General features: G+C 56.9%; 1 long non-coding RNA gene across 7 annotated transcripts in view; it reads left to right on the forward strand.

Moving 5' to 3' along the window:
• The window catches only part of LOC121676067, an 84,886-nt gene extending 64,945 nt beyond the window's left edge, over window positions 1-19,941 (forward strand). For 2 of the 7 annotated variants that reach the window (XR_006020351.1, XR_006020349.1), the window contains exons 6-7: window positions 1,688-2,524; window positions 13,813-16,403. This is a non-coding gene — a long non-coding RNA (uncharacterized LOC121676067). Of the gene's footprint in view, window positions 1-1,687; window positions 2,525-13,812; window positions 16,404-19,764 lie in introns of those variants that run through there. The other 5 variants (XR_006020353.1, XR_006020350.1, XR_006020352.1 and 2 more) reach the window with 5 other exon arrangements.
• Window positions 19,942-20,459: the final 518 nt, after the last annotated feature.

Below are 20,459 nucleotides of genomic sequence, written 5' to 3' on the forward strand. Positions count from 1 at the left end.
TTCCAGGCAGGTTTTGATTCCGTTCTCTGATGAAAAGAAGAAAACGGAGCCTTCAACTTTAATCAGTTTAGAGTTTTTTTGACACGACATATCTTTAATTGCTGATATTTCTGCTCTTCTCAAACCCGGCTCCACCGACTCCAGTCTAAGCAGAGATAACGAACCACGCTGAAGTGCCGTGGATTCGTGCTGTATTTACGCCTCGACTTGTTTGCTACTTTCCTGGGGTTTCACCTCTCTGCCTGGGGTTGGAATGCACAGCCCTGCTGCCGCTCGCCTCTGCAGTCAGGTGTGAGGGTGGAAATACAGCCTGGCACCTCTGTCTAACACCCCCTCCCAACTGGCCCCACTGCATCCTTAGGGAAAACTGCTTTTTTTTGGGGGTAGTAAATCTCTCTTCTTGGGGACATGGCTGTGTGGTGATCTTGGAATTGGATGTGATGCCACCTGGTCTGGGTGGCGGGGTTGGAGGTTGGGGCATGGGTGGTGGCAAGGAGAAGGATGGGTAGGGTTGGGTTGGGTTGGGTTGGGTTGGGTTGGGTTGGAAATCAAGTCTCCTGAGAAGAGACTCTGTTCCCCTCTCCAGAGGAGGTTCTTTCAGCCTAAGAGTAGAGGTGGCTGTTGGGTTGCTGAGTTATTGTTCAGGAGGCTTAAAGGGACTCAAGGCTGGGTGAGGGTCCTGTGAAGGATGCACAGGGCAGGCTCCGAGGTCTGTGAGGAGGGAGAACCAAAGTGTTCGTCTTTCGTGGAGAAGGGAGTTACTGCAATGGGTCTGGTTCATTGATGGAGAGCCACGTTGCTGGAAAAATGAATGGAAAGTCTTGCTTGGTGCCCAAATGGAATGTCTTGGGTGTGGGAATTGGACCATGCCAACCCAGAACGAGGATTTAGTAGGCAATTTCTGGTAACATGGAAAAGAAAAGAAATACCCCATCCCAGTGCAAGTAATTGTTTTAGGTAAAGCCAGAATGTTTGGTTTAGCCTGAAAGGTTTTTGTTTTGTTCTGTTTTGTTTGGGGTTTGCCTAATTTACTTAGATTTCTTCTTTTACATTGAGATAATTTTTTAAATTGAAAAAAAATAGTTTTTTTTTTTTTAATGAAGAAGTCAAGAAGACGCTTTTAGAAAATGCCCAAATACAACAGATCATCAGGTGACTGATAGGAGAAGGTGGTTTGACATCTTCAAAGCCATCTCCTCTGCCCAGCACCGGTATTTCTTTTTTTCACTCCAAACAATTTTTCAATTTCACCCTGAGTTTCAGGATGATTCAGCCTTTTCGAATCTTCCAGTTGTTTGTGAATTTTCTATTCCCTCAAAACCAAACAAAGAAAATCCCCTTCAGCTCCTAGAAAGTTGACAGTGACCCAGAGAGTAGAGCACAGTGCAAGTCCCCTCACAGCCTCCCAGCTGGTGCCTCCCTGCCAGGGTTGGAGCTGGCCATGCAAAGACAATGGGGACACTCCTGGATCATGGGTGGAAGATAAAGGTTTTGCCCCACCTTGGAAACACTGTGTTACCCAGAGAGTGACTCCGTGTTTTAGGGAGTTGCTGTGATGTGTTGGTTTAGTCCTGCATCCTCCTGAGTCCAGAGGTCTGTCCCAGGAGGATGTCCTGGCCTCCAGGCTTAACTGTACTCCTGCACTGCCGGTTCTCCATCCCAAGCTTTGGAATTTTCTCTCCCCTAGGAGCATGTCCTTGTGCCCTACTTGTGGGAGAGATGGAAAAGGAGAGCTGCAACGTCTTGGACCCCTTGAGATTTTGTTGCCCGCTGTTGGAGCTGTTTGTGCAATAGGGTCTTTTCCATGGTGTCTTTCTGTAAGAATGTGGGATGACCTTATCTACCAGGGTGTTGGGTGTCCTGGGCTCTGCCCCATGGCAGGCTGACATCTCCCTGTTGTCCTGCCCCATAGCAAGGAAGCAGATGAAGCAGAAGGAGATTTGGGCTTTTCTGGGTTCAACAGCTGGATCTATCCCCTTTTTGCTGTTTTTCCTCATCTGAAGCAAATAATTGAAGGGAAGGCTGGTGAGCCTGGATGCAGGTAGGGGTTGGGAATTGAGCTGAACTCCTTGGCTGGAAGGGCAGGTCATTTTGCAGGAATGCCAGCTAAGTTGGCTTTCCTTAGCCATGCTGGAGCTATGAAATGTGAGGATGAGATGGAGACCCCGTCAGGGGTCATGGCACACATAGGAGACAGGCTGGTGAGGGACTAGGAGATGGGAGCTACAGGGAGGACAGCACCCATGGAAGGGGCCACCTTGGGATCAGCTGGCCTCAGCTTGAGGGGCTGGTGGATAAACAAAGCTTTGGGTGTTTAGTAGGGGGGAAAATATTTTTCCTGTATTGTTTTTTTCTTCTCTGCTTCTCCTCCTTCATCCTCTCCTTTCTTCTTTCCTGCAGTGCTACAACAGCTGGTTTGAGGCAGGACAAGAGGAAAGTCTAGCCAGTGTCTGAGCTCCCCTTCGCCCCAAACCTCCCACTGCTGCCATCCAGTCTGCGCTGAAAAAACCTTGGGAAATATCAGGTGTGCCCTGCAGATGGGGTGAGGGGGCTGGGGCACTCTGGTGACAGGGACAGCCCCAGGTAGAACGGACAGCCCTGGGCAACAGCCTCGGGCAGCTTGGGAGGGCAAAAGCCTGTGGTGGATGGAGGGAGAAGATATCACTGTGCTGTTAACAGAGGATTTAGGTGGTGAAACACAAATGGGACCTGGTGACTTGTGTGGGGAGCAGAGGTTGGGCTTGGGCTCAGCTATGAGGAGCATGAGAGGGAGGGTACAGGATGGGCCCCAGGTACCAATTCCTGATGACACCCCTGCGGCAGTCCCAGTCACCCCCGAGTCACATCCTGCTTGTGCTGGCTCATGTCTCATCCTGCTGCCTGCAATTTCTCTATCCCTTTCACTCCTGCCAGCGTTTCCTGGCTGCTGAGGTTGCTGCAGGGCTTGTGGGGAAGGCAGGGCTGGAGGGAGCTCCCAAGGCACCAGGAAATTTGGAATGGGAGTGGTTTTACTCACCTAGGGATGGTCAGAGCCTGGTCCTGCTCCGGCTCCTGGCTGTGTCCTGCCATCACTTCTTTCACGCCCCGACTGCCGGCTCTGTGGGGCCACAGGGGCTCTGGCCGCACAACTCCTGGTGCAGAGTGAGGGCTCACAGGTCCCCCACACACCCATCCTGCTGCCTCCAGCTCCAGCTGGCAGCTAAGTTAGGAGTGAACTGGATGCTTATTTCCCTCCTGTCTCCTGCCCTGAGCCCTGCACCGGGCTATGGCTCTGCAGGGACGTTTGGGAGAGCAGAGCCGCGGCTGCAGATCGTGCTCCTGTGGGGCTGTTGGTGAGGACCCAGCCTGGCTCCACAGTCCCAGGCTGAGCCACACTTGGGTCCTGCAGAGAAAACAAGCACTGAACTCCATCCTACCCTATTTTACATCAGAACTGCCATTTAAGGGAGGATTTGGAGAGAAGACATCTTCTTATTTCAGATCCCTTTTGCAGTGCTGGACCTCGCTCTACAGAGCATCCCAGCAGCTAAAGGGTGATCCTGTGCTCGACGGGTCCCTGCCTTGTGCCCAGTGCCCTCTCCTTCTCCCCAGCCCCATCTCCAGAGGGGCTGTAATTCCAGCTCCATCTCCGGAGGGGCTGTACTTCCAGCTCTGCCGGCAGCAGGCTCCGGGAAGGGCAGTGTCCTCCTCCAGGACGGTTTGTGCCCTGGCCCTGGAGCAGCCAGGCTGAGCCAGCCAGCGCGGGGGGTGAGCAGCGGCCGAGCCGGTGCCTCGTGGCTCTGCTCAGCGCTGGGGTGCTGAGCTTAGGATTTCTGGCCTTGGAGTCCTTCTGCATTGGCCAGGAGATTTCAAGGGGAGTTTTTGGCCGAGCAGGGAGATGCTGCAATATACCAGCAAGCTGGAGCCTCGGAGAGGCAGGAGAGGGTCAGCTCTGTCACAGACCCTCTGGGATAACCTTGGTCAAGGCTTTGTGCTTTGCTTGTCCTGCTGTAAAGCAGCACCGTGTCTCCCACTCCTGTGCTGGGAAATCTGCTTGTGCTCAGAGCCTGGCTGGCAAGGAGGGAGAGTGGAGGGGGTCTGCGCAAACACTCGCGTTTTAGCACCCGGGTTTAGCCTCGGAGGAGCTTTCTCCCTGCGTGGTTTTTACCCAGGTGTGACCCTGCCTTTGCGCCGGCTTCCTACCCCCTGTGCTGAAGGAGAAGCTGAGTCCCGGCAGTCGGCAGAGGGCTGGCAGCTCCTGCCAGAGCTGCACTGCAGCAGGGCTGAGCCATGGATCCCTGAACCCGGGGGTCACTCCCTGCAGACCTCACAGCTGTGGGGCTGGAGCTGCTGGTCCCACTGTTACCCCTGAGCAGCATCGTGTGGGATCGCAGCTGCCACCCTCACGCAGCGTGGAGGCCTGTGGTGGGCTGCAGGCAGGGATGTGGGTGCCTAGGGAGCACCTGTGGCTAGATGAGGGGCTCCCACAGGTCGAGCCACGGGGACCACGGCACTGGGGTTCTGCATTTTGTTTATAGGAAGTCAGGACACCCCCGATGGAGCCCACGAGGGTTATTGCACGCGTGTAGGTTTGGGGCTGGGACCACCACTCTCCATGGGGTGCTAGCACCGTGCATCCCTTGTCCTCCATCATCCTCTGGGCAGCATCCAAGGGAGCACGGCCGGGCAGGGACCCAGACCAGGGGTCCCGGGTGAGGGAGGGAGGTCTGGGCTCTCCACTCCTTCCCTCCAGGCCACGCAATGGTTAAATTCCTTTCCAGCTGAGCTGGCAAGCAGAGCCCAAGCATATTAGTCAGATCCCTGTAGGGGGTGGGGAGGAGGAAGGAGAGAGCAGCGAGGAGGGGCCGGAGCGAGCCGAGCCGAGCTATTCTCCGGGGCGCGAGTGCAGGGAGGCAGGCGCAGCAGGGCTGCTGCTTCCCAGAAACTTGATTATTTTTAACCCAGGAAGAAGAAAGGAAGGAAGCGGGGGGGGGGGAGGGGGGGTGGCGAGAAGGAAGAGGAGGAGGAGGGGGTAAATCTGGAGGAACTGGAAAACAGGCAGTTGGCATTTGCAGACATTTTTGGAGAGGGGAGGGATGAAGAACGGGAAGGCGAGCGAGGGTCGTGGTGTGGCACAGGGGTGCCAGGGCTGCCCATGTGCCTCCCCGCACGGCCCTGGCGCCGTGCTCAGGACAGGACAGGACAGGACAGGATGCAGAGCCGTGCCAAGTCCAGCTGATGGTGTCCCTGCTGCGGCCAAAGAACTCAGGCTGCCCTGTGCCTTCGCCTCCGGCCTCTGCCGGCACATGGCGGTGCCCGGGGCCGTCCTGGGGAGCAGGATGCGGCCGGTTCCCCTCCCAGCCAGCCGCTCCCACACAGCACAGCACGTACACCGGCGGTTGTGGCTTCCCGGATCCCTCCTCTCCCTGCTGCTGGGAACTGTGGCCATTTCAGAGAGCTGGGGACATGCCGGGGACCCTGTGGGACCCTTACTCTGGACACATGTTGGTGGCTTCATGGGCTGCTGGTGGGACCCCGCTCTCTCTGCAGGGCTGGGTCTTGTAGGGGTTCTGTGAGGAGCTGGGGCTCCCCAGATTGCTCTGCAAGGCTCAGGCTGCCGAGGGAGGGACACTGGAGGTGTCATGGAGGAGAAGGCAAGGTCTTTTTCCTCGCATTGCCTCCCTAGGCTTCAGTGGAAGTCTGGTATCAGAGACCTGCAGAAAGGCCTCGGTGGCAGCCCGGTGGCAGTTCCAGGGTGCATTTCATGGCTGTGTCTACTCCTGGGGCAGTACTTCTGAAGCCCTGCAGTTTCCAGGTCTTTGGGAGAACACGACCCCAAGCCCACAAGTCAGTCACAGGCCTGGGCTCCTCGTGGTCCAGCTCTGGGTCAGGATGGGCTGGCCAAAAGCTCCTTGTGAAGGTCAAACAAAGCCCGAGCTCACAAGCGGAAGACCTGCCCCTGCTCGTATCACATATTTGTTTCACTGCAGCATCCACACGTGTTGGAAGCTCAGTGTCCTCCACAGCTGGAGCACTACCAGCCCTGATTGTGGTGCTTTGCTGGAGCTGGACACCCCATCCCTGAGATACAGAAGCCCATGAGGGAGCACAGCTTTGGGAGCGGAAGGCACTGCTGCGATGGGACGTGGGCAATGGGCAGAGCTGGCGCTCCCCTCTGTGACCTTTGCCCAGGGTACCCTGCACTGGGAGGTGGCATCATCTCCACAGACAAGCCATGGCCAGCCAAGGGAGCAAGGGGACGAGTCTCTCCCCAGGCAAGTTTTGCCATCCTGGCCTTTTGTGGCACTTGTGCTGTCGTCTCCTCTGATCTGCCACAGTGGCCAGATCCTGAACGAGACTGATTTTATCCGCAAAGCAACATCAGTGCCCTGTACCCATGGGAGAAAAAGTCCTTGATTTAGCAGACATGACCAGATCTGGCCAGAAAATGGATATTGTTCCTCAAAGGCAGAGAGGGACAAGGACAAACAGCTGAGTTGAGCCAATTTGGGGTCAGGCATTGCTCAAAGAGCATGCTGGCAGAGCATACTGACTGCTGGGGTTTGCTACAAAAATGCCTTCTGACAGAGGTGTCCCTGCACCGAGGGGCCTAGGTGGGGCTCACCAAGGGTATTTGCCATGGTTTAGACCCCAGGGCAAAGTCACCCCATCCCAGCTGAGCAAGCTGAAGTTGGGGAGCTTGCCTGTTGCCAGGCTGGATTGCTAGCGAGGAAATCATGTCCAACCTGCTGAGTATTCCCTGGCGCCTCCTTTCCAGGCATTAAAAGTGCTAATTAAACCAGAGCTGTGCTCCAGTATCTGGAGGGATCGGCTGCCTTTCCCAGCAGACGGGCCACGAGCCTCTGCAGGGACGGTCCCCGGTGCCATCCTGCAATGGAGAAGGTCGCTTGGCTGTGCTGCTCTGTGCTCCCAAATCTTGAAGATGGGTGGTGCAGCCCTGGAGCTGGGGACGCTTCCAAAGGAGCTCATCTGCAGGGCAGCTCCATAGACAGCTGAGTGGGATCATGACCGCCCAAACCCATCGAAGTGATTGAGACAGGGCACTCAAATTCTCCTTCTCACCTCTTCTCCTCTGAGGTATTCGGAGCTGGCTGTCACCACAGAGCTGGGGGGGCACATGGCGGGTGTTTCCAGTGGGAGGCAGGAATTCCTGACTCACAGCCAGTTCTGGGTGTTAATTCCCTCCTGGGAGTCCCAGCCACATCCCAGACCTGCAGAGAGCACAAAAGCCCCTCAGAGGGCAAAGGGCTCAAGAGGGGAAAGGGTAACTCCTCTCGTGGTGGGGAGGCAGGATGGAGGAGAGGACAGGAGGGATGATTTTTATTCCTGTGAATTTGCACAAGTGACCTCCCATGATTTCCTGAGACTCAAGGGAGCTGAGGAGCTGCAGGAGCAGCGTACATTGGCGTGCCTAGCTCTAGAATTCACATCCCCACTGCTTGGAGGAGGTGTGTGCATCCCCTGGACTCTGGGGTGAGGCCGAGGTGTCCATCTGACTGTCTGCTGTTGGCCTGGGGAGCAACTCCACGGGCGCTCACGGCCGAATGCTGCCTGCTGGGGAACTGCCCCTCCACTGGGACACCCCAACCTCCCCAGGGGGCCCTTTCCCCCGGCCCTGCCCGCTGTGCCCTCAGCCCCATAACCTGGGCTGGCAGGGAGAGTTGAACCCAGCAGCTGCACCCCAAAACCAGCCAAAGACCCAGGGCCGGGTCAGGAATTCCTTGCCCCCGTGGCCTCCTCCACAGCCACTGCTCTGGGGGCACCTGGGGCTGGGGCTTGCGGGGGGTGCAGGCGATGGAGGACCCTCCGAAGAGTCCCTTGTGCTGGAGGGAGCTCAGCTCACCACCGGCAGGGTATTTTTTTTCTCCCTCGCTCTTTGTTAAGCTCCCTTTCAGCTGAAATGGCAATGCCTGGGTGTTCTGAGCTGACAATAATTGCTGCAGTCTAGACACTGTCTGGTATGAGGCACGGGGAATCAAAGAGGCCCCTTCTCTCACTGCGACTTTCACACATGCTCCCTCGCTCCGGCTCCTTCCTTCTCCCTCTCCCATGTTCCCTTGGTCTTTGCCTTCTTTTTTTTCCCCCCTTGTTCCCCTCTATCTGCCTCTCGCCGAGATGGAGGAGAAGCGTCAGCATCTTCCCCCCCACGCTCTCCCTCTCTGCCGTCTGTTCCTCTCTCCCGCTCCCCCTCTCCCTCGCTCCTTCTCTCATCTGTCTCCTCTCTCCTTCCTCCACTCTTACCTTTATGCTATTCCCTTCCTCCCAAAGTTAGCAGAGAAGCAGGAGCGGGGGGCTGGCAGTGCTGGGGGTTTAACTCTTTCCTCACCCTCTCATAGGTTCTCCTCCCCATCCCAGCCCCTTGCTGGGGTCCAGGGTGTCTTGGCTGTTTTGGGGTGCTGGGATCCTCTCTGGGGCTGTGGCGTCGGTCCTGCAAGGGGTTGAGGAGGTGCTGTCAGGGCTGGTCTGGGCAAAGGGGGCTGGACCTGGATCCAAGGGGATCACCTTTGCTCTCTTCTTGCCTTCCCCACACCACAGGTGTCTCTGGCCGCAAGGGAGCCCATCCATGGGGACACAGGTTGTTCCTTCAAGTGCTCTAGTGAGCCAAAAAGGTTTTTTTCCACCCACTGCAGACCTCAGCAGAGCTCGCTGTGCTGCTGGAAGGGGAGATTGATCCCAGCTCACACATGGCTCGCAGTAATGCTCCTGCTTCAGGCTGAGCTCAGCTGCCCCAGCACTGCCCCACGCCTGCTGTGGGCTCCGGCCGGGCCAGGTCCCTCTGGCATTTCCATGGGATTCCATGTGGTCAGTTCCAGTCATGCTCAGGAATTAGGCTTTTCTGCTATAATGTATTAACAGATCATTTCCAGCTCAACCCTGGACTTCTATTAACCTCTGATCCCTGTGCAAAAGACCCGTTTTCTAGAAAGCCCAACAAACCCTCTCAACTTTTAGTTCATGTGAGATCTTACTTCAGAGAATGGACCATAACTGGGGAAACTGAGGCAAGAGACAGTGAGCACATTGGGTCAGTCTGCTGAGGTCAAGTCTGCCAAGGGGCCACACAATCACCTTCTTTGGGACCCAAATTTGTCCATCCATGGACACGAGTGAGCAGCTCTCCTGCGACCTCCAGCATCTCACCTCCAGCCGTGCTGCTGCTTACCACGGAAAAGTCACATTAGGAAAGTATGTGATGTATTTTTAACTGTCTATAATGCAATTTAACAGCTGGAAGGGAGGAAGAACGCCAGCCCCATGCAATCCGCCAGCTCTCTGCTGTCCACAAGCGAGGGCTCTGTGGACTCAAGGGTTTTTGGTACGGCTGGGGACCTTGTTTGGGAAAAGGGCAGGAAACAACCTCATCCTCGAGATGGGCTCTGACTCATGAAAGGCAGCGAGTGCAGGATGGAGGTGAGAGCACTCAGCAGCTCCCAGTGTGACACGCTTGTCCCCAAAAGCCACCTGGCTGAGTGCTGTGGCCAGATTTGATTCCCCAAAGAGCTCAGTCTCTTGGCCGTGCTTTGGCATTGGGATTCTTCGCATGCTCTGGCAACGGGGCCTGCAGTGGAGGTTTCTGGGATCCCCTCTGCCCTGGAGGCATTTATCATGGGATATTTTTCCCCTGCCATTCACAGTCCCAGGCTCCTGCCATGCTCCCAGGGCTGGATTTGCTGTGGAGGTGGGTGCTGCCAGGCTGCACCATCCCCCTCCTCCCCCAGGATGGGAGGTGTGCGTGCCCCCCATGCTGCTCTCCCAGCCAGTCCCCAACACCTCCTTCTCTGTGGGGAGGGAGCCCAGCAGGGCTGTGGTGTGAGCAGGATGCTGTGCCCAGGGGTCTGATGCATCACCTCCTTCCTTCCTTCCTTCCCTGCCTGCATCCCACAGGAGCCTCTGTCTCCAGTGCACCGAGATCCTGCCAGTGAGGGGTAGAAGGGCCTATATTTGTGTTCCTCCATGCCAGCCAGGTAGAAGTGCTCCTGCGCTGTCAGTAATGGGGCTGAGCCCTAATGGGGATCCTCTGTGGTGTGGCTTACCACAGTAGGGCTTATCTGGGGTGTTTGGGTTGGTTTGCTGCCTCCAAGCAGCTGAGTTTGTTGCCGTCACTGGTGTTACTCCCCTCTGCTTCTCCTTGGAGGACTTCTCCCCGCAGTGGTCCCCAATACTTAGAGGAAGACAGTGAGACCCATCTTCAGCCCTACCCCAGGCGACACCCCCAGGGCAAGGCCCCTGTGTGGTGCTGATTTTCCCCAGGGCAGCTCTTGGGGGCTGGAAGCTGCTGGCAGCTGGTTCCTCTATTCAGGCCTTTGCACACATACTGAAAAAATGAGCCCTGGGACGGCCCAGTGGGGAGGGGGCTCAGTGAGGGGGGCTCTGGTGAGCACTGGGAGGATGTAGGACCCAGGGATGCTCAGAGCTGCTGCTGTTTGCTCACCTTTATGTGGGAGCTGTTGTGAACTCAGATGGAGCCTCCTTGGGCTGGGGCAGCATCACTGGGCTTAGGAAGGGCTGAGAGAGGGAGAGCAAGCAGAAACACAGGCACAGGGAAGGAAACGAATGGCTGAAGGTCATCCCCAGGCCAGTGGCAGAACCAGGAATAAATTCCAGGTGTGCTGAACTGGTGCTTGGGTTGTATTCGTGCATGCGGTTGCATTAACACTGCTGTCCCTGAGCGGGGGCCAGTACTAGAAATAGTTTCCCAGAGCCACTGGTGCCCTCCAGGCCACAGTGCAGGCTGCGGGGTTGGGAGAAGGAGAGGTCTGCATGTTTGGGGTCCCTTTTCCCCCTGGAGTGTCTTCCAAGCCTCGATCTGTGGATGGGGAATGCTGTTGGATGCCGGCTGATAAGGCAAAGTGGTTAAAAACACTGCCTTTATTTGGAAGCTTATCTCCAAATCCTAATGAAAACACAGAGGGAAGCCGGGGACAGCGGAGGGGGAGGACTCACACCCCAGCGTGGTGGGGACCCAGCTGGGCCATGCTGAGCAGGGGCACCAGTTTGGGGATTTAAAAGCTTTGGGGCAAAACCCAAGGAGCCAGAGCTTGACCATGGGTCCCACACCCAAGGAGAGGGTGCCTGCAGGGGCAGCTGCAGCCCTGCTCCGAGTGCCCCGAATCTGGGATTCCTCCAGAGTTGTTTTTTTTAATTAGGGGCTCAATGAGGAAGAAAAAGCTTGAAACCAAGGAAACAAGGGAGACAGAAAGGAAAATGTCGGCTCCTGCAAGACAGAGTGAGCTGGCTCTAGCACCCTGGGGTGAGGGTGGGTGCTGCCCCTGCTGCCCTGACCCCTCCTCTGTGGCTGTGGGGCAGAAAGGTGACCAGGTTGAGATGCAATGAAGAAATGAGAAGGTGAAAGGAAGTCTTGTGCAGGGAGGGATGAACGGCTTTGCCCTGGAGGGTGCTGAGCTGCTCAGGAGAAGTTGTTTTGGTGCAAGAGGGACGATGGAGGAGGTGCAGAGTTTTTTAGGGTATGCTGTAGAGCAGACAGCAGCTATGGTGGGCTCAGCAATCTGAGCTGGACTTTCCAGACACCAAAATAATATTCCCAGACCAAAAGTTATAGGGTAGAAGGGCTGGGAAAGCTGGGGATAAGAGATGTGCGTGTGTGTGTGGATGTAGCCGTGGCTGTGCCAAGCCCCATAAATCACAGCAGTGCGGACTGAGCCTCCAGCGGAGGAAATTCTTCCTTGCCAGATTCGAACATTTCCCCTCAACAGCCTCAGCTTTCCCCACCAAGCAGCAGAGACGAGAGATCCTGATGATGGCAAGCGCAAAGCCTTTCTGGGGAGCATCCCGAAGGAGGAGTTCACTGCCCCACAGCCCACGGCGATGGGGGTGCTGGGCAGAGCCCTGCTTTGCCCCGCCTTGGGGCTGATCCGGAGCGGCGCTGGGGCTCTGGGGGTGCTCACCACCACCGCCCCATCCCGTGCTCTCGTTCCCCCATCCACGGCCGGCCGGGCCCAGCTTTGCTGTGCTGGGGGAGAGTAAGTTGATATTTTCCTGCGCGTCCCCAGAGGGTTTTTTCCATTACACAGGCAGAGCGGAGCGGAGCGGAGCTGCCTGCTCGCCCGCTCGCCCGGCTCCCCCGCCTGCAACCTCTGGCACCGCTTTTCCAGCGGCACATTGTGCAAATGTAACCTTTCAGCGAGCCACTCCTACGGCAGGAAGCCGGGGGGCTCCGCTCCTGCCAGGAACGCAGCCGGCGCGGAGCTGGAAGGCAGCCCGTTAATCAGAGCCGGCTGACAGCGAAGCGCACAGCCTGGGCAACAGATTTCTGCTCCCTCTCCCTCGTTCGCGCTGCCTCGCCTTCCCGCTCCCGCTCGCTGCCGCTCGGCTACACGGTCTGCCCTGCCATCCCGCCTGCCTCCCCATCCTCATCGCCATCCTCATCCTCATCCCCATCCTCATCCCCCGCTTCCTTCCCTTCCTCATCCTCCGCTTCCTCAGGGTGCCAGCTGGGCTCCTGCTCCCAAGCGCTCGCTTTCCCTCCCCGTGCCGAGCAAGAGCTGCCCGTGCCTCTTGGCATGAAACCCTTTGGGATGCAGGTGGGGACCCCTCCCAGCAACCACTGTGAGGAGGGGACTGGCTGTGACAGCAGCAGCCAGGCCGGGGCGAAGCACACACCGGAACATCGTGCCCATTGCCAGCCGGCAGCACCATGCTCAGGGATGCTGTGCTGGAGGGTGGGACCCCTGTGTGGCTACAGTGCTCCCCAGGACCTTGTACAGGGTCCCCCCAGTGACCCACCCAGCCAGGGGCTCCCTGTGACACCCCAGTCAGGGCTGTGCCCCAGGGGCTGGGTCACAGTCATCTTTCTCTGTCTTTGAGGCAGACCCTTGCCCACCTCCTGCCTGCACCAAAGAAATGTGAGGTTTATCTCCCGTGTGGGGAGCAAATACACTGGGGGGGCTCTGCCCTGCACCCACACACCAGGACATCCACACCAGCACTGGCAGCCGCTGCCTCTCAGGAGGGTTTATCCCTGGCTCGTTTCCCCTGACTTGTGGCAGCACTGTGGGTTCAGTGTGATATCTCAGATGTGCAGGGCCAGGGGCCTCTCCCTGGGAAAAGGGGCTGGCTGGGTGGGAGCCAGGCTGTCCCATCCAACCCCCATGGGCTGTGTCCCCACTGGGGAGGGCTGGGGTGGGATGAGGTGGCTGCACTGGCCAAGGCAATGGCTGGTGGGACCAGCTTGGGTAGTGTTCCCCAGGTACCAAACACATCTTCACACCCAGGTAAAGTCCAGCAAGGAGGAAAAGGCAGAAGAAATCCCATCATGACGCCTGCAACAGGCTCCCTTTGGTGCAGGAGGAATGTTGGGCACCCTTGCTTTGGGCTTGCCAGGAGCAAAAGGGCACCAAAAATGGTTGCATCCAGCCCTGTTCTTCCCCAGTCCCTCCTGCCCCTTCAAGACCAAGCACTGAGTGTTTTTCTCCCCCAGTGATGTTCTGTTGGAAGCACCAGGGATTCTTCCAGGCAGGGACTGCTGCACAGTGCTGTGACTTTAGGGGCAAGATTCATCCCCCTCCTGATTGCATAAAAAAACCATTAAAAAACCCCATTGCTTTGGTCTAAGCAGTATGTGGATTCTGGGCTCACAGGCATGGCCGAGCAGAAATGCAGGGGGCATTTTTATCTGCTCCTGGAAATGTCTTTGCTTTGCTGAGGATGAAGGGTTTGGTTTTTGGAGCTGTTGAGCCTGGCATGGGCTGAGCTGTGGGTTCAAGGGCTCTTCCAACTGCCCTCAGCCTCATCCCTAGCCCAGCCCATGGGACCGGCCCCCTGCATTTATTTTTCATTTCTGATTTCTTCCAGCATTTGAAACACAAAATGTGCTGCATTGTAGCATCTGCTTTTGTGGTATTTCCAGCCCAGATGGAAGCAGGAGGCACTCAAAATTCAGAGATGGAAAAAAAAAAAGGATCTGGTGAGATTTTGTCTTCCTGCCAAACTCACCAAACCCAGGATGCTGGGAGAACCCTGCTGTGGACGCAACATCCCAGGCCCTCAACTCTTCCATCCGTTTCTGGTTGTCTGCTCTTTGCTCATCCCAAACCATCCTCTCGTTCTCAAATCACTTTCAGGACGCTGCACAAAGCCTGACCCTGCTGTTGGAGCTGTGGATGGGCGGCTAATACAGTCGCTGAATTTATTTCACCTTTTCCTCTGGTTGAGAATTGTCCGGGAGCAGATGGCGATTTTCTCAAGTGTATCCGTTATTCGAAGTCACTCACTGAGACAGCGATGGCTCAAACAAATCCCAGGCCCCCTGCAAAGCCATCATTTGGTCTTTCCATCTGCCCAGCCGCCACTGTCGGCGTGGGCTCGGCTTCCGCCAGCGCGCCGGAGGGAAGCGAGGAGCCAGGAGAGCCGGTGGATGTGGTCAGCCCCGTTGTCTGCACCTCTCTCCCACTTCATCTCTGTGGAATGCTAAGCTCTGGAGGGTGGCAGGAGCGACTGGGATCCACATTCCACCTTTACTGGGGTTTGGGAGGTTTGGGGCTGCGCTGTCTCGCTCGCATGGTGCCTTCCTGTGTAGTGACAGGGTGAGGGTAACTCACTGGGACAATGCCCAGTTGCAAACCGGGAAGCTGCTTCTCAGGAGAGGATGCCAGAGGGCGTTTCTGCTGCACCTCCCTGCGTGGCCCCGCAGGAAATGTGTGTTTTTAAGGTGGTGAAACACCGAAACAGCCCCAGGAAACCTGAGGCCTCATGTGTGCGGTGTCCCTGCGGCACAGGCTGGTGTCGCAGCCAGGGCTGAAGGTGCTGAGGGTTTGTCTCTGCAGGAGTGTGCCCATCTTTGGGTGATGGATATGGAAAGGGGACCTGCAAAAGCAGCCTGAGGATGACTGTAGGTGGCCAGAGCCCTCCCTGTGTTGGTGGCACCTTGTTGGAGAAGCCTGGGCAGGTCTGCGAGGAATGGGTTTTGACTGGTGGCTTCTGCCAACCTCCTCCAATACCTCCAAGGAGACCTGTGTGCCCAGGGCTCTGCTCTGGGCTTTGGTAGATTGGGAAGGGGCCAGGTGCAGGCTGTGATCCATCCCCCGGATAACCCCCACCCCCAAAACCCAATAGGGTTATTGTGAAAATGAAGAGAACCGGGGAGAAACACATGAGTTCTCAAGCTCACTCTCAGCCCAGCAGTCAGTCCCTGGAGCTGGGGCTCCAACTTCCCCACCCAGAGAGGGGCTGAGCCAGAGAAATGCTCCCGCAGCGATCTGCTCCCTCCTCCTGGCTGCACTGCCCTTCTTTTTTTCCCCCCCACATCTTCTTTCTTATTTCCTCCCCAGCAGAGACGCAGAGGTGGCCGGAGGGGACTTGGTGTCCTCTCGAGGGGATACCAGGGCCATGCAGAGGGCACTGGGGGGGCTGTGAAGGGTTTTCAAAGGGTGAAACACTTTGAAATGCAGTTTCCTCTCCCCTCTTCACCTCCCCCCGGGCTAAACAAATACCCCCCGGCCGGGAGATGCCTCCCGCATCCCACAGGCTTTTGTTCCCAGGCTTTTGTCTAGGGCTGGGAAAGGGGCCAGGATCCCTCAGCCTCCCCAGGGACACACATGCAGACAGGGTCTTGCCTGCTTGGGATGCTGAGAGGGAGGCAGGAGGTGAGAGCTGCCTGTGCCCGCTGCCCAGAGCTTGGGGACATCCCATGAGCCATCTTGGTGTCCCTTAGTGGCTTCCAGCCGCTGTCCCCCTTGCTTGTCACATCACTGGCGCTTTCTGCCCATCCCTGGGAGCTACTCATGGGACAGATCCTGGTCCATCCTGCCCCCACTGTGTCTCCTCTTGGCATCCTGCCACCAGTGCAGCCTGCAGGCTCTGTGTACGGCCAGTGCCACCAGCTCATGTCCTCTCTGTGGACATCCCCAGATGCCAATTGACACCCATCACCCATGGGACCCTCCAGGCAGAGGGTCACCGGCTGCATCCCTATCACAGGAACTCTACAGAAGCCCAAGCAAAAATTATGTGGGTTTTACAGTGACCTCTGGCCCTCAGGAACTCATCACCAGGCTTTTCATTTACATCCCAAAAGCCACCTTAATTACACCGCGGGGAGGGATCACTTCCGGCATTTGCTTTTTGGGGCAAAAGGTTGATGGGAAAAAATCCTGTGAACAGTCAGACATCCCTGAAGAGACTGAGGAGACTGGAGAGCCAGCCTCAAGCCTGTCCCTGCCAGTGACAAGAAACACCTTGACGAACTCAAAGCAAAGGTGAGACTCCAAACAAACCCTCTGGAAACCAAACCCTCTGGAAACCAAACCCTCTGGGAGCCAACCCCCATCTTTTCCCCGGGGCAAAGTGTTTCTCTGGTGACTACGTTTGGAAGAAAACAGGATTGTTTGAAATCTCCCCTGTTGTTCCTGCCTCCCGCCAGGAATTACAAAAAGAAAATAAATACCCGATTTTTGTTATTGAAACTTTGAAAGTTCCCCTGGGAAGAGCAGACCCCGTTTGCCCCAGCGCCACAGTCCCTTCATGTCCCTGTCCCTGCGGGGCCAGGCAGCCGCCGCTGGTCCAGCCTCTCCGGCCAGCTGCAGCCAGGGATGTGCAGAGCCTTTCCAGACAACAAAAGCTCTCTGGCTGCCTGATTTCCCTCTGCCTTATCTCCCTCCGCGATAGCCAGGTTATCGGGAAATGGAAAAGGGCTCAGGACAGCCTGACCCCAATCCCTGGGGGCCAGGAGATGGTGGCGGGGGGGGGGGCCGGGGGGGGCGGGCAAAGCTCTGCGTAGGCGGGGGGCTGTCAGCGCTCAGGGGTCCCATCCTGCGTGGGGCAGAGCCCTTTTTCTCCCACTGACATCTTCCTTGTGTGCAGTGGGGTGAGCAAAACCTCCTTGGGGAGCAGCTTTGGAGCCTGGGTGAGCACGGAGACCTCCGGTCCCCGCCTGGACACCCACCCGGGGGCAGCGGCGGGAGGCTGAGCCCCGGCGGGGTGGGCGGAGGAGCTGCGGGGCTGGACGGTGGGAGAGCAGCCCCGGCACCGCGCTTGTCACCCAGACAAGAGATCAATAACTAATTTCACTGCAGCAGCAGCGCCAGGTTTTTTCCAATAATTGTGAGCCGGCGGTGGGGAATGAGGCTCTCAGCACCGCTCCACACCAGCCTGCACCCGATCAATCGCCACACCGCTGGGGCAGCAGGAAAACTCATTTTTCTCCTTTTCTTCCCTCTCTTTCCTTCTCTCCTTCCTTATCCCAATCCATTCCCTCCTCCTGCTGTGGCGCTGCCTGAGCTGAGGGCTGTGTCCCCACGCTGGGTGGGATGTGGACTTGGGCTTTCCCAAGCCGGCCCCACGGTGGTGGGGACAACAGCTGAGCCTCCTCTGCTGCCTCAACAGCCCGGAACACTTTGATCCCTGTCACCCATGGGCCGGTCCCAGCAGCTCGGGTGAAGGTGGCAGAGCAGAGATTGCTCCTCTTCTTGGTGGGATCAGGGGCTCCCAAGGGTGCCTTGGCTACTGCATTATGTCTTTTGGTGGCCTGTTGGTGCTTTTGTGTGGTCCAAATGTGACTCTTACTTTTTATGGCCTTTTTTTCCTTGGGTTTTCATTCCCTGAGCGATTGGTCTGCTCCAGGTCAAGGATCCTACTGAGTTTCTCCTGTAATTATCCTTTATCCCTTCTGCTTCTGCAACTCTGCAGTGCCTCAGTTTCCCTCTTCGTATCTATAATAGAGGGGGCTGAGAACACCCCTTCCTGCTCCTTCCTGTGCCATTACGAGCCACCATGTCCAAGGCAGAAGGTGTTGCTGGTTTCCAGCTCACAGGGTAGTGCTTGGTTTTGGGGTTCCCAGAACCATGGAGTCCCATGATCCCTGCACCTGTGAGGCGGCAGAGAGGGATACTGCGTGCTCAGTATCTCCCTGGGATTGAGAGATGCTCCAAGGTGGAGTCTGGAGGCACCTTTGGATCTCTGCAGCGCCTCCAGTGGGTTGTGTATGAGGTGCTTGGGCAGGGCAGGGAGGAAGGCTCAGCTGTGCGTTTGTCACTGAAGCACCTTCCAAGCCCATCCACACCCTGTACACCCCGTGAAGGTGGCAGCAGTGCAGCCCCTTGTTCTTCTCCCTTATTTAAGAGCCCTCTCCCTGGTTCCCCAGGACCATCCCCATGAATTAAAGACTGCCTTTGCTGCAGAGCACTGAGAGCTGCCTGCATAATTTCAAAGTTTTATGACTTGCCTTGAAGGCTCCTATTGATTGGGGTCCTCTCCGGCTGATGGAGCTTTTAGACTGGGCAAGCAAGGCTGGAAGCTCAGCCTGCCCAGCTTAGCTAAACCACAGCTTAAAACCTCTATGGCATGAGCACCAGGCCACTGCTGCTGCCGGGAGAGTCTCCATGTACACATCCACACCGGAGCTGTTTGCACTTTGAGGTGCTTTTTGGCTTCTCAGTCTCAGCCCAAGAACTGAGACTCCCCATGGGCTGTGCCACTTCCCACATGGGGTTTAACCTGCGGAATTATTTTCCTGGGTGGGTTTGAGGTGGCTTTAGGAGTTGGAGTGAGGGCATTTTGAAGGGTTTCTGTCCTGCTGAGGCTCCAGGCACCACTCACTTTCATGGGGCAGAGGGATGCTCATGGGATTTGGAGTTTATGTGCAACACCCACTGCTGGGTGCAAGCAACAGCTTCCCAGTGAGTCATGCGGTGCTGGCACAGACACACACGTGGTCCAGCAAGGAAACCAGGAGCATCTCTCCACAGCTGCCATCTGCCCCGTGGCTTGGCTTTGGAGAGGAATTGGTATCACCTTCACTTTCAAGCTCTCCCGGCTACTGCTGGAGGCTGTGGAGCTTTAAGGGCCACGGCACAGCCAGGGAGGGCCACTGACCATCCTTTGTGCTGGGAGGTGGGTGCACCCCCACCAGCCCGAGCATCCCCACACCTCCCACGCCACCACTCTCTCTGGGTACCATGCACAACTGAGGGCTTTGCCCACTCCACCCCTTGTACAGAGCTGGGACTGGTGGCCAGGAACCCCCTTCCCAGTGGCTGTTTGACCTCAGAGAATGCGCAGGAGTTGGTGGTGAGTGTGGCCAAGCTGTGACTCTGCAGCCACAGAATTGGCTACTTCCACCCTCTCCCAATTTCTGTGCCCTTGGGGGCCCCCTGCTCTCACTCCCTTTTCCCCCCCACCCCCAGGGGGGCCAGTGTGTGTCTAGGCTGGGCTGGAGTTTGGGACAGCAGGAGGGAGGTGGTGGGAGACCCCATGGCTCCTTTAAGAAACCCACTACCGGCTCCAGAAACCAGCTCAAGGTCACAGCGGGAACCTGCGGACTTGGCAGCAGCCAGCAAGGGAGGAGGGATGAAGGGAGGGAGGGAAGCAGCCCGAGATCAAAATGAAGTCACAGCCAGGGAGAGGGGCTGGCTGGCGGTGCAGCGCAGGCAGGAGGGAAGGTGGGGTGCAGCTGAGCAGGACGTGCAGGGGAGTCCCACCCATGGGTGTCCCCCTGGGGATTGCTGCAGCCCCAACCCCAGCACAGAGCTTTGAAGCTTCCCTGTGCCCCCCAGCTCAGAGCCCTGTGCCCTCCACAGCTCCAGCCAATGTGCCCACGGTGGTTCCAGCCAAGGAAAGTCCCTTTGAGCCCGGGGAGCCACCCTGGGAATGCTGGAGTCACTTCCCTCCCATGGGACTTCCTGGGCTCCACAGGAGGTTTTCCAGCTCCAAGAGGAGCAGAGCAGGAGGAAGCTGCTGGCTAGGAGGGTTGGATCCTGCAGCTCATGGCATGTTCCACTCCCAAACTTTTACCTTATTTTCTTTTTAAAGCAGCAGCTCCCGGAGTCCTGTGATCGCTGCTGAGTCTCTGCCTTCATTTTGGGCCAGGAGGACCTTTGGAGCCACCCTCACCAGAGACCAGAGTGGACAAAACCAAGTCTTTAAAGGCTCAAACCCCGGGAAGTTAATACAAATTAATTAAAAAATCAGAACATTTCATTTTTTTAACCTTTGGTATTGAAATGAACCTCACAATTCTGGGTGCTCCAACTTGCCCTCTGGGCAAGTAAAGCTGGGTGAGGTGAAGGCACCAGGGATGAAGATGAATGCTGTTGGAGGGGGGATGCTCACAGCAGGATTAGCACATCCCTTCACAGAGTTAGGACCTGATGGCTGAACCCATTGGGGAGTCTGGGGGTACAGGCAGGAGCTCAGGCAGACCCGACCCCAGCTGAGGGTGAGCTGTGGCTCTGAAGCTGCTCATTCTGGGGTTGGTTCAGCGATGCCCAATTTTCATTTTCATCAGCAGAATTAATCTGTGGAGTTATTTTCCCTTCCTCCCCCTCCCCTTCCTCTCCTCCCTGCTTTATTCAAAGAATTTGATCATTTCTCCCAGGAGCTCGGCACCATTAACATTCACTCCCAACGCGTGTGAGCTGCGCTGCATCCCCAAGTGCTGCTCCTGCTGCCAGCCCTGGTACCCAACCAGGCTTGGGGGAAACCTGGTCATCAACTTCTCCTTCCAA

The sequence above is a fragment of the Corvus kubaryi genome, unplaced genomic scaffold, assembly GCF_017639235.1.
Source record: "Corvus kubaryi isolate FWS band 111438036 unplaced genomic scaffold, C.kubaryi_AGA036_p1.0 78, whole genome shotgun sequence".
NCBI lineage: Eukaryota > Metazoa > Chordata > Aves > Passeriformes > Corvidae > Corvus > Corvus kubaryi.